At 36.0% G+C, this 13,657-nt stretch overlaps 1 protein-coding gene across 2 annotated transcripts in view; it reads right to left on the reverse strand.

Annotated features, from left to right (window-relative positions):
* The window catches only part of shisa7a (shisa family member 7a), a 32,432-nt gene extending 19,191 nt beyond the window's left edge, over positions 1-13,241 (reverse strand). Inside the window, exon 1 of one of the 2 annotated variants that reach the window (XM_021466870.3) lies at positions 12,623-13,241. The gene's annotated coding sequence lies outside the window, so the exon portion shown is untranslated. Of the gene's footprint in view, positions 1-12,143; positions 12,394-12,622 lie in introns of those variants that run through there. The other variant, XM_021466871.3, reaches the window with a different exon arrangement.
* Positions 13,242-13,657: the final 416 nt, after the last annotated feature.

Below are 13,657 nucleotides of genomic sequence, written 5' to 3' on the forward strand. Positions count from 1 at the left end.
AGCAATGTATAATCAAGGTAAAACCATTTTGTCGCAGAGCACTTTTATCTTATGTTTGCTTTTAAAAACACTACTGGTTGGGTTTAGTTCAGTAGTTCATTAGATGATCTGTAGGACAAGCTGCACCATCTTGTGGATGTGTACAGGACATGTTTGTGAAACCTATAACAATATGTAACCTAAGTAACGTATTTCACATTTGGAAAATTCTACACAGTGCCCTCTAGTAGATTTGTCATCTGGAATGTGCAACAAATTGTACCTGGTGCAACGTATTTTTGCAAAAATGTAGGCTGAGACATTTATTTTCAATGAGACTGGGTTGTTTTGAGCCAGCAAACTCGTGCATGAGCTGATGCCACTCGTTTTATTTCAGAAAACTATCATCTAAACCAGGGATCACCAAACTTGTTCCTGGAGGGCCGGTGTCCTGCAGATTTTAGCTCCAACCCTAATCAAACACAGCTGAACAAGCTAATCAAGGCCTCACTAGGTATACTTGAAACAACCAAGCAGGTGTGTTGAGGCAAGTTGGAGCTAAACCCTGGAGGGACACCGGCCCTCCAGGACCAAGATTGGTGACCCCTGATCTAAACTATCATCTAACTATACTAATTAAAACTGAAAAGTGCTGCAAGTTGTTGACTTACATTTTATAAATCACCAAGGAACTAGTTTTAGCTAAAAACCTTCAGGGTTCTTCTTACACATATTTCAAAGTCAAATTTAAGCACTTTTCAAGCACTTTCCAGGTGCATTTTCAAACTTTTACAACATTTTAAAATTGTGTGGTAAATTACATATTTACATACAAATAGATGCTTCTTCATCACAATAAATCAGATGCTATTTGTTAGAATTACTATTTGTTAGAATTACTAATACTATACTATAGAATATTATTAGGAAGATTTGATGGCATGTTTGCCCCAAGCCCAGCATTGAATTACTGTCATTTGCTCTACTAAACGTAATTTACTCACTTAAATGTGTCACCTTAAAAGAGACCTATTATGCTCCTTTCTACAAGAGGTACAGAATTATTATTTGATGTTAATATAATGTGAATGAGAAGTTTCAGTTTAAAGTATACTTTTACAACTCTTTGAATCTGCCCATTAAGGGTTTTGATCCAAATTGTGTCGTTTTGGGAACTGTTGCTTTAAATACAATTGAGATTGTGTTCCCAGCCCTCTTATCAAAAGAGGACGGAACTACAAATGCCTGTGTGTCCTCATAGCGGCGAATTCAAAACAGGACTAATGTTATCTCTGTGAAAATTTTTTAATTGTCCAGGAAGAAGACTATGATGGTCATCTGTGCATCCTATAAATCAACATTTAAAAATCCTTTTGGTCATTGACATTAGCCCCTTTCACACATACAGACCTTTCTGGAAAATTACCGGAAAGGTTTGCATGTGTGAACAGGCCCTTTTTAAAAATACCGGTAAATTCGTTCTGGCTATTTTCTGGAAAATGAAGTTGTAACGCATGTGTGAACGCAGAAGGATGTCTAGAACACGCTGACGTAAGACGTCTACTTAGCCAATCAGAACACTCATTCATTCAGAACACTGAATGCATTCACGTCCGCGCGGTTTATGAGAATAAAAGCCTGTGAATATATTTCCAGACACAGTTAGCTGCTGGATGTTAGTCAGATAACACTTCTATGTTCCTTCTTAATGCCAACTGTGTAAAAAAATACTGATAAAATGCTTATGACAAACCGCTGTTTGTTTACCTTCAAGCTATGAGGCGTGTTCACGTAAAGCAGCCGGTGAGCGCCAGCACACACACATATTATGTACATCTCGACATGCGAAAGTGTTCCTCCATATGTTTTCATTGAAGTTGTTCACAATACTCAACAATCCATCCACAGAGTTTGTAATGTAGTCAAATGTTTACAGATACAAACACAGCCGTTTAGAGCGTCAGAATTTACCGGTATTTTGGAATAGATGTGTGAATGCTCTTTTCCGGGAAAATCTCGTAACGTCTTCGCCTGTGTAAACAGCACTTTTTAGAATTTACCGGTAAAGTCGGTCCGGAAATTTTCCAGATATTTATCGGTATAACTGTGTGAAAGGGGCTATGATCTTTTTGATTTGGTGGGTGACTGCTTCTCACTCAGGGCTGTCTATGCTGATGATGGAGAGATCAACACTAACGGGTGGGGCTTTCTCTCTTTAATGACGCATCTAACAGAAGAAGTCAAAGTGTTTCTGCAGGCGGTTTTTATGAAGTGTGATTATAAAAAATAAAACTAATGCATTTTTACCATTATTGGCTGATTACAGTAACACAGTCACCACACAGCTGTGTTTAAACCCCTTATAAAAGGGATTCGGGGAAAACAGTTCACCTTTAAATTGATATTTATTTTCATTTAATGCTTTGTTCATTCATAAACCGGTCTCCACCATGCAATTTGTCTTCTTCCACAGTTTAAGCAAATGGTACAAACAAAAAAGCTTTAAATTTTACGCAACAATATTGTTTTTATTTCAGATAGTTAATAGGCATGGTGGCTTAGTGGTTAGCACTGTTGCTTTACAGCAAGAAGTTTGCTGGTTAAAGTCCCCGCTGAACCAGTTAACATTTCTGTGTGGAGTTTGCATGTTCTCCCTATGTTTGCATGGGTTTCCTCCAAGTTCTCCGGATTCTCCGACAGTCCAAACACATGCGCTATTGGAAAATTGGGTAAACAAAATTTGCCATGGGTGACGCGATGGGTGGGTAGCACAATCGCCTCACAGCAAGATGGTTGCTGATTTGAGCCTTTGCTGGCTCAGTTGGCATTTCTGTGTGAAGTTTGAATGTTTTCCCCCTGTTCCTGTGGGTTTCCTGTGTGAATGAGTTTGTATGGATGTTTTCCAGTACTGGGTTGCAGCTGGAAGGGCATCTGCTGCATAAAACATATCCTAGATAAGTTGGCGGTTCATTCCGCTGTGGCGTCCCCAGATAAATAAAGGGACTAAGCCGAAAAGGAAATGAATGAATGAATGAAAATTAGCCTGTAGTGTTTGATAATACTGGGCTGTGGCTGGAAGGGCATCTACTGCATAAAACACATGCTGGAATAGTTGGTGGTTCATTCCGCTGTGGTGACCCCTGATAAATAAGAGACTAAGCCGAAGGAAAATGAATGAATGAATAATCCTTATTACCTATTTCTTCTTTCTTTTCAGCTTAGTCCCTTTATTTTTTCAGGGGTCACCACAGTGGAATGAACCCCCTATTACCTATTTGGTGATCTAGATTATTCTAAAAACAATTCAATTAAACCTTCATCCAGTTTAAGAGCTTTATCCAAAATCCTAGCCGTTTTTCAAACACTACATTCAAATTCAAGCCTTTTCCAGGAATTTTAGCATCCTGAATCTTCTATAATGTCCTCCTCACTGAAGAAAAAACAAAACTCGCTCTTATTTTGGATGGCTTGAAGGTAAGTAAACTGCAAATTGTCATTTCTGCAAGAACTATCCCTTTAAGTCTGTCATTTGTACTCATTAAATGCAGTACAGCTGCAAAATTCCCACTCACAGAGTTGAGAGAGATGATGTGATGACCGTTTGTCTACTGCGTTACAACAAGTCACTATGAATCAGAAGCATTGAGAAAAGTGAATAGTGGCAATGATCTGAACAAATAGTGATCAGTCCTTTTCAGAGAGCGTAGCACGATGCACGACACGGAGGAGGAGGGGAAACGAAAGAGAGAGAGCGAAAGATCCTGCTTTCCTGACTCTGTAGGTCTATGTGTCACAGGAAGTGAAAGAGACCATGTTGTGAAAAAAAAAAGTATTCTCTAATAAATACCTAGATGCTTTGATTTTTCACAATTGCAAGGGCCTGTGGAAAACCATGGAGCAGATGAAAGACGTGCGAGAGAAAAGCGAGATAAATGCAGGGTAGAGATTTAAATATGAGCACAGCAAAGCAGAAGTGCACAGAGCCAGAGGTATGACAGCGGAGAGGTGCTGTGTGCTGTGTGTGTGTATGTGGGAGTGCAGTGTGTGGGTGGAAGAGAATGGAGAGCGTTCAGTGACACCACTTACTAACACACACACGCGCGCACAGTACACACAATACACAACAGCAGGAACATACAGTGCTAACACCAAACTGCAATGCATGCAGACAGTAAACGCTGACAAAATGTGCTTCTTTTTTAACACCTCTAAAATGCGGCAGCCCTCCAAATGTCTGTTGTGGCAGATCAACAGGTTAATGGTGTGAGAGAGGCTGACGGCATGTGTTTGATGTAATGAGGCGCAGGTGTGACCAAAGGAAACTGACCATCAGAATGTGCAGGGGATACGGGGATGGCCAAAAAATAAAGCTGCTTGCTGCGGATTCATCATAGCTATAATGCTTGTGCATCGTGTCTACTGTGACGTTGTGACAAAAGCTGCAATCTTTAATAATACAAAATATATACACAGACACATGCAAAGGACACACACACACACACACACACATTAATTTATAATAGCAAAAATTAATTTTATTTAAAATATAGGGGGAAATCCTTCCAATAATTTAACAGAAATGTTTAATAAAAATATTACAACACTATATAATTATTCTTACTAAAAGTAATAAACGTAATAAAAGACCAAAAATCTTGCCATTGAATGTAGATTGTAAATTATTTCACATTATATTATATTAATTATATTATATTAATTATATTATATTATATTATATTATATTATATTATATTATATTATATTATATTATATTATATTATATTATATTATATTATATCTTTTAATACACACACTTACAAATCTATTTAATGCAAAAAAATATTAAATTAATATTATAAAAAAATAAAATTTTATTATATTTATTGACATTTGTAAAATCAAATATTTGTAAAATTTAATTCAAATTATGCATTAAAAGATTATATTATATTATATTATATTATATTATATTATATTATATTATATTATATTATATTATATTATATTATATTATACAGTGCATCTGGAAAGTATTCATAGCACTTTACTTTTTCGACATTTTTTAATTTACAGCCTTATTCCAAAATGGATTAATTTAATTCCTCAAAATTCTACACACAATACCCCATAATGACAATGTGAACAAAAGGTTTTTAGAAATTGTTGCAAATTTATTCAAAATTAAAAACCTGAAAAATCACATGTACATGAGTATTCACAGCCTTTGTCGTGAAGCTCTAAATTGAGCTCAGGTACATTCTGATTCCACTCATCATTCTTGAGATGTTTCAGCTGCTTCACTGGAGTTCACCTGTGGTAAATTCAGTTGATTGGACGTGATTTGAAAAGGCATACACATCTATATAAGGTCCCAGTGTTGACGGTGCATGTCAAAGCACAAACCAAGCATAAAGACAAAGGAATCGTCTGTAGGCACAAGGCTGGGGAAGGTTACAGAAAAATATCTGCTGCTTTGACAGTTCCAATGAGCACAGTTGCCTCCATCATTCGTAAGTGGAAGATGTTTGGAACCACCAGGACTCTTCCTAGAGCTGGCCGACCATCTAAGCTGAGTGATCGGGAGGGAAGGGCCTTAGTCAGGAAGAAGATCAATAACCCGATGGTCACTCTGTCTGAGCTCCAGCGTACTTCTGTGGAGGAGAACCTTACAGTAGGACAACCATCTGTGCAGCAATCCACCAATCAGGTCTGTGTGGTAGTGTGGCCAGACGGAAGCCACTCCCCACCTGGGATTTTCCAAAAGGCATCTGAAGGACTCTCAGACATTAAGAAACAAAATTCTCTGGTGTGATGAGACTAAAATTGAACTCTTTGGAATGAATGCCAGGCGTTACGTTTGGAGAAAAACAGGCACTGCTCATCACCAGGCTAATACCATCCCTACAGTGAGACATGGTGGTGGCAGCATCATGCTGTGGGGATGTTTTTCTGTAGCAGGAACTGGAAGACTAGTCAGGATAGAGGGAAAGATGAATGCAGCAGTGTACAGAGACATCCCGGATGAAAACCTGCTTCAGAGTGCTCTTGACCTCAGACTGGGGCGATGGTTCATCTTCCAGCAGTACAATGACTCAAAGCACACTGCCAAAATATAAATGGAGTGGCCCAGCCAGAGCCCAGACCAAAATCCTATTGAACATCTTTGGACAGATCTGAAAATGACTGGCTGTACACTGTCACTTCCCATCCAACTTGATAGAGCTTGAGAGGTACTGCAAAGAGGAATGGGCAAACATTCCCAAAGGCAGGTGTGTCAAGCTTGTGGCATCATAATTATAAAGACTTGAGGCTGTAATTGCTGCCAAAGGTGCATCAACAAATTATTAAGCAAAGGCTGTGAATACTTGGGTACATGTGATTTCTCGTGTTTTTTATTTTTAATAAATTTGCAACCATTTCAAAAAATCGTTTTTCACATTGTCATTATGGGGTATTTTGTGTGGAATTTTGAGGAAATAAATGAATTTAATCCATTTTGGAATAAGGCTTTAACATAAAAAATGTGAAAAAAGTGAAGTGCTTTGATTACTTTCAGGACTGTATCTTTAATACTAACACTTACAAATCAATTTAATGTAAAAAATTTGCATATTAATATTATATAAAATTAAATATTACATTAAATAAAGTATTGACATTTGTAAAATCCAAAATTTTAAAAACATAAAGATTTTATATTCTATTATATTCTATTATTAGTCAAGTGCTGTGTAACAGAAAAATTTAATGCAGTTTTAACATTATAGTTTTAATAGCCATTTTCTGATACTGCTGGTCACACTGCTTTTAGCCGATATGCACACGTCTCTGGAACATCTTTCAGTCTGACTTCCTTGTAATGTATACATTTTTCGCGTTTTGTCTGTTTTATTTGTATGTAAATTAGATCTTTTATGAAAGGATTTTTAGAATGTCCCATTGTATATCATTGAATGTAACATTTTTGCCTCACTTGTAAAGCACTTTAAACTGCATTATTTATTTAAATAGTGCTACATAAACAAAAGCTTGCTTGCATAACTCATATTTTTGTCTTTGCCATGATTACAGTACATAATACTTTACTAGTTATTTTGCAATATACCAGTATTCAGTTTAATGTGCAATTTAACTGGGTTAATTAGTTTAAGTAGGCTAGTTTATAACTAGGTTAATTAGGCAAAGCATCTGACAACAGTGGTTTGTTCTGTAGCTAATTGAAAGATAGTATTTCTTAAGGGGAGTAATAATATTGACCTTACTTCTTTAAGAACTGCTTTTATTCTAGCCAAAATAAAAGAAATTAGACTTTCTCAAGAAGAAATACATATAGGAAATAGTTCCTAATTTCTTGCTCCTTTAAGCACCACTTGGAAAATACATTTTTTTTTAAAATCTAATTAAACAAGGGTCTAAAAACTGTGCTTTTAACTGTGTATATACACCTGAAGTCAAAATTATTTGCCCTCTGTGATTTTTTTTTAATCTTTTTTAAATATTTCCCAAATTATGTTTAACAGAGCAAGGAAATGTTCACAGTTTATCTGATAATACTTTTTTTTTTCTAGAGAAAGTCTAATTTGTTTTATTTCAGCTAAATAAATCATTCTTTAAAATCAAAATGGTTGATTTAAGGTTAAAATGATTACCCCCCTTAAGCAATTTTCTTCCACTGTCCACAGAATAAACCATTGTTATATAATGGCCTGTCTAATTACCCTAATCTGCATAATTAACCTTATTAACCTAGTTAAACCTTTAAATGTCACTTTAAACTGAATATAGTACCTTGAAAAATATCCACTAAAACATTATTTACTGCCATCATAGAAAATATCAAAGAAATTAGTTTATTAATTATAAAAACTATTGTGTTTAGATATGTGCTTCCTTTCGTTAAATGAAAATTGGGGGGAAGATATACGGGGGCGGGGGGTGGTTAATAATTTAGGAGGGCTAATAATTCTGACTAGGGCTGCACATCATATCGTTTCAGCATCGATATCGCAATGTGCACATCTGAAATAGTCACATCGCAGGATCTGCAATGTTGAGTCTGAATCGTAGTTGACCAGGAGCTACAGAACACATGTGATTTGTAAGTTTAAACATAATAGAGGGAAACTTTATCCTCTGCATGTGTTTTTATTGCCTTTGATTGCACAATTCAAGAGAGTTTTAAAAATCTGGGCACAAAAATATTATAATGTTGGAAAGTGTAACAAAGATTACTTGTATTTAAGTTATTTATATGGCATTCAACTGAATTCAAACTGAAAACCGAGTGACTGAAAACTGAGTCCTTTACTTACCCTATTGGCAGAGAATTTAGCTTGTTTTAAGGAAAAACTCTTAGTTTCTTCTAAAGGTGAAAGCTAAACAATATTTTTTACTTGATTTAAGACATTTTTCGATATTTTCACTAGAAATTATATGCATTTTAAGAATTGTGATTATTCAATTTCTGTACCTGAATACTTTCAGATTGCCCAGAAAATTGTCAAATACAGCAATTCAAACTATCTTGTGAATTATATTTATATTGCAATATATACTGCAAAAAATAAAATATCGTAATATCAGATTTTTTCAATATTATGCAGCCCTAATTCTGACTTTAACTAAATTATAATAATTCATATTATTATATATTCATACAGTCGAAGTCAGAATTATTTATCCATTTATTTTTCCCCCAATTTCTGTTTAACGGAGAGAAGATTTTTTTTTACACATTTCTAAACATAGTTTTAATAACTCATCTCTAATAACTGACTTATTTTATCTTTGTCATGATGACAGTAAATATTATTTGACTAGATATTTTTCAAGACACTTCTATACATCTTAAAGTGACATTTAAATGCTTAACTAGGTTAATTAGGTTAACTAGGCAGAATAGGGTAATTAGGCAAGTTAATGTATAATGATGGTTTATTCTGTAGACTATTGAAAAAATATATAGCTTAAAGGGGCTAATAATTTTGACCTTAAAATAGTGTTTAAAAAATAAAAAAAAACTGCTTTTACTCTAGCCGAAATAAAACAAATAAGTCTTTCCCCAGAAAAAAAAAACATTATCAGACAGACTGTAAAAATTTCCTTGCTCTGTTAAACATAATTTGGGAAATATTTTAAAAAAGAGAAAAACTCTACTGTGGGCTAATAATTCTGGCCTCAACTGTTTAATGACTTATCGGTGTAACACTGGATGCGTGAACTGCCCCTGTTAACGAAGTCTTCATGATTAGCAGAACAGAACCTGCTGATGGGTTTGCCCCTTAATTAAGGCATGATTAATATGGATGAATTTAATAGCCAAGCTTTTAAAAGGACAGATTCAATTACAGATTTTGCACATACAGAGCAACCAGCGAGACCTACGTGGGAAGACTAGGGTTGTTTTTTGTTGTTGTTTTTGTTATTGTTTTTCAGTACTTTCCTCACACTTGTCATGAAGTTCTGCAAGAAGCAACCTGAGAAGACGTTTTAAAACTGCGACTTTGATCTGAGCAGGTGATCCATGTGGGCCGTTTCCAGTCTTCAACATTAAAAACAGTAACCTCTCATTTGCATATCTATAATAAAGCGTAGGCCATTTCGACACCTTCTTGTCTATGCGAAACAGTATGCGCCTCTACAAACTGGATTAGCTTCTCTTTTTTTCCAGAACGCGGCATCCAATCAGCAAGGCACTGTGGGCGACTTCTAAAGAGATGTGCGACTGAAGATGTGGCGCATTCACAAACAGCTTCAAAATCTGACGGAAACATGAGTTCGCTGAGAAAATCGTGGACGCTTCACCTGCCTTTAATCTGATCTTAGGAAATCGTGCCGTTCTGCTTCGATTTCATTGTATTCCTGTTGCAAAACATGTCTGTTTTGGCCATTCTGTCGACTTCTCTTTATCTCTCTCTCTCTCTGTGATATTCTGTGCGTGGGTTGAGGCAGCTCACTCTCTCTCAGAATAGCACTGCAGTAGTTCAGACTTGTATAGAAGGAAAGAAGGAGAAAGAGAATGATAGATAGGATGAATAAACCTTCTTCTCCCCTCCAAAAGCTGCCCTCCTCTTGAAAGACAAAGAGTTTGTCCTTTTCGCCTCATACCCCTGTGATGCTCCGGGCTATTTGCGGACTCGACTAGCAGTCCATCGCCCTAAAACATTCCATCGACTCCTATTAAAAATGCATATTTATAAAATGAATCGCCTTGTTCTTGATGTTGTTAAAAGGCTCGGCTGTCAAATGGATGAAATCAGAAGTGAAAGAGACTTAAAAACCCACTTTGTTTGCATCGTGGACAATGTAAGGGTCTGTAGAGCTACAGAATCTAAATAGTTGTGGGCTTGCATTATCAAAATGTCTCAAAAACTAAATTCTGCTTGGAGCTTCAAATACTTTTCCAATCTGCATGAAGGAAAATTTGTTAGAATGCACAAAATGAAAAGTGAAAGAGACCAAAGAAATACACTTTGTGCGCATCGTGAAGCATTTCTGTCAGAGATGCAAACCAACATAGTCTCATGGCAGTTTGTAATAAGTTGACCACATTCTGATATTTGTATTAATTTGCATGTTTTGGGATGATCTGCTCACGTCATAGTGACGCACATGTTTAGGGATGGGCCTTCTTTATAGAAAACGTAGTTTCTGAGACTCTCAATTCTCCAAAGCATGTATATTTTTTTTTTTCGGTGATTTCAGGTTGGTTTAATGAGTAAAATGCTTTAGAAAGCATCAAAAAATATTTTTTTTTGTAAGTTAAAATTCTTGTCAGTGGTAAAGATTAATACAATCTCACAGCTTTTTGTATATATGAAAAGTTTAAATGAAAAACCTTCAAGTGCCGTCTGAAATTTTCAGCTAAAATCAGCATTTTCACAGGCTATTGTGTGTAGTTTTAGTCATTTTACTCTTAGTGCAAAGAATAGGTTATTTTCATCGCCTTTAACGTGAAATAACTGAACATAAACATAGGAGGTTAAGAGAAGTGCAAGATTTAGAGGAAAAGTTCAGGTTATTGCATCTGAACTCTTCAGATACTGCATTATTGGCTAATTTATATGAATCAGTCTGATCTCAATTGTACTTTGGGGATGATCTGCTCAGGTCCCAGTGGTACGCATTTTATTAGTTTTTGGGAGGATGTGCCTTGCTTTTAGAAATTGTCTATTTTAGTACAAATGACATTATAGAAATCTCATTTCTTTTTTTGTTGCATTTTACTCAGATCAGGTAGGTGCAGACGGCCCATGAAAATGATTTCATGAGTAAAAGATAATGCTGTGAGCTGCAAAATGTGTCATATGAAAGAAATCCAGCTTTATTTACATGAGCTGGAATAATGCCACAGGCTAGATAATAAAATACTTTTAATCTCTGTTAAATGAATGTTGCGAAAGGTAAAAGGAACCAAACAAACCCACTTTTTTGTGCAGCTTTGCAGAACTAAAGCAATAAGGTGAGGAATTATCACATTAATGGACAGTCCTCTCCCCCCCCAAGCACAATCTGACTTCAGTGGAAAACGTGTTGCAAAACATCAAAATGTGCCATTTAGCAAGAACAAATTCTGCTTGGTTCTCCATGACAGCTAATTTCACAGATTTCTAAACAGGACAAACAGCTTTATTTGTATGAGCTGTAATAATGACATATCAGTTTGAATATAGAAATAATGACACACAACAAATATTGCAGGTGCTTTCTTCAAGTATTTTCAAGTTAACTCATATTTGTCATCATTTTTTACAGAGATGCCATCTTGATAACATCATGCCTTACAGTTTTATATATATATATATATATATATATATATATATATATATATATATATATATATATATATATATATATATATATATATATATATATATATATATGTCTTTATTAATAGCATATATATATATATATATATATATATATATATATATATATATATATATATATATATATATATATATATATATATATACACATAATTAAACAACTTCTAAAATAACTATATATATATATATATATATATATATATATATATATATATATATATATATATATATATATATAGTTATTTTAGAAGTTGTTTAATTATGTGTAGGCCGCAAAAATCCCCCCAATCTGTGATTGTGTCAATTTAACACATGCAGAATGAGCGAGCGTCATACCTGTGGAGAAACACACCGTGCGAAAACTCCTCTGCGCAAAGCTGACTTTAGACGCTCTCGCTACACTCATGTTCCTCAATAACAACAGCTTTTGATACATTTCTGATAGTCGAAGGTGAAAGTATCGTGTATCGACGTGTCTCTTGCGGATTGTGGAGCTGTACTTCGCACGAGGGTGAGTAGGAGGACATGACAAGCAGCGCGAGCGCAATGAATGGCCGTCTGCGTAGGCGTGAATGCATGTTTGCACGAAGGCTGATGTGGAGCCACCTTACACTTACATATGTGTGAACATCTTCCTCTGGACGCCCGAAACTCACTCAAAACACAAGATGTGACACGAACATAGTCTCGCCTAACACCTTTGCAAGCGTAAGCCACGAAACTTCCATGAGAACAGAAGCATGGCGCAGAAAAACGCGCATTAATAAAGACATTTAGATGACATGCAGCTGTGTAGCTGAACTTAAAAGACTTACCTGAACTGAATTGCACTGATCCTCACGACAAACAGCAGCAGTCTCACATCTTATTCAACCTGAGCGACGATGATGGCTGAGGAATTATTCCCACAAACTGTTGCAGCGCTCCCCTACTGATGACAGCCTCGTTTTTTGATAACAAAACAACTGTTATAGTCACTCATTTCTTCCCAGGATTTTCTCTCACCAACCCCGCTCGTTTCCATGTTCGTACTACAGATTAGACCATCAATTTTTGCCCCTTCAGTGCAACTTATTTGCGTGTAACGTTATGTGCTGTGAAAGTATTCCAGGTGAGATCACCTTTGTCTAGGTCCCTCGTGTGTTTTTAATGGCGCGCAGAATGACCGATGCCATGAATTGTTGCTCCTCAACGTTGCCGTTAATCGACGCCGCCTGCAAAGTGTGCACACAAGAACATTCCGACCCTGTCACGAAACACCGGTGGAATGAGGCGGGTGTTCTCACACAGGTCCGCTGCGCTGAATAGTGCGTTTATTGGTTTCGCGAGACGGCGTTGATGAGGGTTTGATACGTTGATTCCCGACCGCTTCAAGTGTTTCGTTTCTCAAACTACTTCTCATCCTTGCCACGATTATGGCTGGCTAAGCAATATGGTGTGTCTGTGTGTGTCTGTGTGTGTGTGTGTGGTGATGGGAGACACACAGATCGGTTGCCATGACAACGATGTCATTTTGTTTGTGACTCTAATAATCTTGATTCCGTTCCCTTAAAGATAGGAGAAATGGCTTGGGGATATATAGAGGTAAGCTATGGCGTTTGATAAATGTGGCAACCCAATATGGATTTAAAAACAAAATGCACATAAAAGACACGAACACAAAGAAGGAGAGGGAGTGTGTGTGAGAGAGAGAAAAGCCAACCCGCATAATGACAACCGTCGCTTTTGCCACAGCATGAAATCTATTCACATAAAAACAATAATAAAATAAAAAGATTTAATTTATCCAATATTTAATTATGAATACATGCAATATTTTAAAATATTACTACACCATCTATAGATTTAAA

Source organism: Danio rerio, chromosome 16, assembly GCF_049306965.1.
Source record: "Danio rerio strain Tuebingen ecotype United States chromosome 16, GRCz12tu, whole genome shotgun sequence".
Lineage (NCBI taxonomy): Eukaryota > Metazoa > Chordata > Actinopteri > Cypriniformes > Danionidae > Danio > Danio rerio.